The sequence below is a fragment of the Sorex fumeus genome, unplaced genomic scaffold (genome assembly GCF_029834395.1).
Source record: "Sorex fumeus unplaced genomic scaffold, SorFum_2.1 ptg000056l, whole genome shotgun sequence".
NCBI classification, from domain to species: domain Eukaryota; kingdom Metazoa; phylum Chordata; class Mammalia; order Eulipotyphla; family Soricidae; genus Sorex; species Sorex fumeus.
In genome coordinates, this window is record NW_026606113.1 from 1418311 (window position 1) to 1421801 (window position 3491).

Here is a 3491-nt window from a genome sequence, read left to right on the forward strand (position 1 = left end):
TTCTTATTTCCCATTTCTAATACATCCCACACTTCCAAAGATGTGTGCTACTCATAATAATTTTTTTATTTTTGATTTTGTCACCCAAGTATATAGACCTAAACCTAGAAGTTTAGCTTAACCATTTTATTGAATCGTATAAAACTGACACTATTAAGTGTATATTCTTTTGTTTTGATCTTTGTTGCTGTTTATCACTGCATAGTTGTACATAATTTTAAGCAAATATTATACACTTCATTGAATAATTGTAAGGAATTTTCATTGTATAGTACCCCATCATATGAATATGTTTTAATTGACCAATTTCTTCCGCTGAGAAAATTTGAAGATTTGAATGTTTGTTATATTTATGCAACTGGCATATTTAAAAATATTTTTAATATTCATTTTCTCTACTTCTAATGTTTTCCTTATTTTAATTTTACTTTGGGGTCTTAGGGCTACAGTAACTAGTGCTTGGGGCTATTTCTGGCTCTGCTCAGAGACCATATGGTACAAGGATAAAAATCAGGATCACAGCCAACACAGTCATATGCAAGGAAGTGCCTTGCCTCCTCTAGTATCTCTTTACCCCTCTGAATATTCTCTAGCATATCTTTTCTTTTATTTTTGAAAAAGCTTTCCCAGTATATATATGTAGTTTTACTTAATATTAAACTATTTTCTAATTTGTGCTGTTAAAATATGGTTTTTAATATAAATTCATGATTTATACAAATGTAATATTAATTGGTAGAATATATTAATACATTAATGAAGGAAACTGCAAGCAGTATAGCATTTTCTAATGAGAATTTAAAGAACAGAGATATTCATAAGCATCAAGAATCCTAAAAAAAATTGCAAATAGATGCTAACTTAGTCAATATGCATTGGATAATGATCAGTTTCATTTCACAAGACAAAACTGTAGTTCTACAGATAAGAATAATTTGCAATTTTTTCATTCATCGCTAAGTGGAGGTGGTGTAGTTGCCGACCGTCTATCTTCACTCCCATTCCTTCCCATTCCAGTCTTCGCATGATGGCACTCTCAAGTGCCATCAAGACATTCTCAAGGGTGGCACTGAAGAGTTTCAGTGAAATGGTATCACTCTACTGAACCCCTCTCTTGACATGGATGATCACTTCCTTGTAGAAAGGTGAGATCCTGGTAGTGAATCTGTAGTAAAGCTGATGGAGGAACCTGATCTGTTGAGTTTGAACACCCTCTTTGGCTAGGGCTTCGATGACCCCTTCAGTCAACAGAATCAAAGGCCTTCTTTAAATCAATGAACGTTAGACAGAGTGGCATCTTGAACTCCTGAGAAACCTTAATGAGTTTGGTTATCATGTGGATATGGTTCATCGAGCTGAATCCTTTTCAGAACCCGGCTTGCTTGCCTGGTTGTCCTTTATCTAGTGTTCTGCCAATCCTATTCAGGATGACTCCGAGTGAACAGCTTGTAGATGATAGACAACAGGCAGCTCAAGTGATAGTTACCAATGTCGTGGATATCTCCCTTCTTATACAGTAGTACAGTCCTGATTGATGGTTTTCCACTGGGACGAAATCTTGCATTCATACAGGTACCATGTGAAGAGCCAAGCCAGTGTATTGATGAATACTGATAGCAGGTTCTTCAGGTGTTCGCGTCTGACCTAGTCTGGGCCGGATGTTGGTGCATAGACAACAAAGATAGAAACTTCCAGCAGTGAGCCACATCTATTCAAGTATAATAGTCTGATTCATGTTGTTAGGCATTTGAATGAATCAATGCTCATGGCCAAGTATGTGTTGACAAGGACACCGATACCACTGATGCCTCTTTTTTCCCATGTTCTGAGGAACAGTTCTTCTCCAGTCTCGAAAATGGCATGATGTGGTTGATGCCTTCTCATCTCAGTCATACCAATGATGTCGTACTTGATCTTTTGTGCTTGCACCATCAGGTCCTCGACGGATGCATCCCATTCCAGTGTACGTGCATTGAAAATACAGACAGTTATTTTTGTCCTTCTTTGTTTTGGCAGCCTAGTTTGGCCTTGAGATTTTATCAGTCTCTCCTTCTTCATCTTTCTTAGTGCTGCCATATTGGTGGCTTTTTCAGGGTCAGGGGAATGAGACCCATTGTATTTACTGTTATTGGCATATTGAATACGCCGTGGATAGCTTGCCAGGCTCTGCTGTGCGAGCTGGATGCTCAATAGCTTGCCAGGCTCTCAGAGAGGAATAGAGGCTTTTAGGGCAGCCTCTAATCGCCATGGCACGTGTTCCCATGGTTCCAACCATATTTGAGCCCCATCAAATATGGTGCAGTCATCTTGGAAGACAGTTATTAAGTGTCTTATGATATGCAAAGCATCTGCGTGGTCCGGAAAGCATCCTAGAGTGTGGCGGTGGCTGTGTAGTGGAGGTAATCACGATCACGATCACAACCACCCTGTTGTTCGTCGATTGCCTCGAACAGGTGCCAGTAACGTCTTCTTCGTCCTAGCCCTGAGATTTTTTTTTTTAAGTGCCATATTCAAGGCTTTTTCAGGGTTAGGAGAATGAGACCCATCATTGTTACTGGTATTTGGCATATTGGGTATACCACGGGGAGTTTGCCAGACTCTGCCGTGTGGGCAGGTTACATTTGGTAGCCTGCCAGTTTGTCCAAAGTAGGAATGAGATGATAAGATGTCACGCGGCCACGCGCTTCCAGGAGCTGAGTGTGATAATCTCTGGATCCTGGCCGTTGTTGGAGTTACACGGCAGTTGGTGGGTGTAACTGTCTAGTTACTGGCAGATCCAGTCCCAAATCATGCAGGCTTGGAGATCTCAGCCCCGGGTCCCACACACCTGGGTTCCTCTGCCAGTTCTTTTATGCGTGAGGCTCATCCAAGTGTGTAGAGAGTGGTCCCAGCATGGCCTTGGCTGGGCCCCGGTGGTCTTCAGCTGTTGGGCCCTGGTGGAGACAGTCAGGCACAGGGTAGGAGACTCTGCCTTGTTCTCTCCCAGGAGCTGAGTGTGATAATCTCTGGATCCTGGCCGTTGTTGAAGTTACACGGCAGTTGGTGAGTGCAACTGTCTAGTTACTGGCAGGTCCAGTCCCAAACCATGCAGGCTTGGAGATCTCAGCCCCGGGTAATGGAGGTAATGGATATTTAAATTAGATATTTAACTTTGCTATTTATTGAAGTTAAATATTTATTTATATGTCATTTCCCATGTGAATAACCTCGTCTTTTAAAGTAGGGTTCATGATTTGATCCATGTTTCTATTTATGTGACTTTTTCAGAGCTTGAAGAGATGTAGGAGACAGTCATTTGTCTCCATTTCTCCTCATTCTTGTTCTTCCTTTTCAGCATGGGGCTTATCTGTACATTTTTATTAGTTATGTGATGTTTTCTTAAGTCTATTGATTTTCTATGCATTAATTTTAAGCTTAAGTTTTATTACTATCATAGATGAAAAACTAATCAATTTATCTGGACTAAAGATAGCACAAAAATTGAACAAATA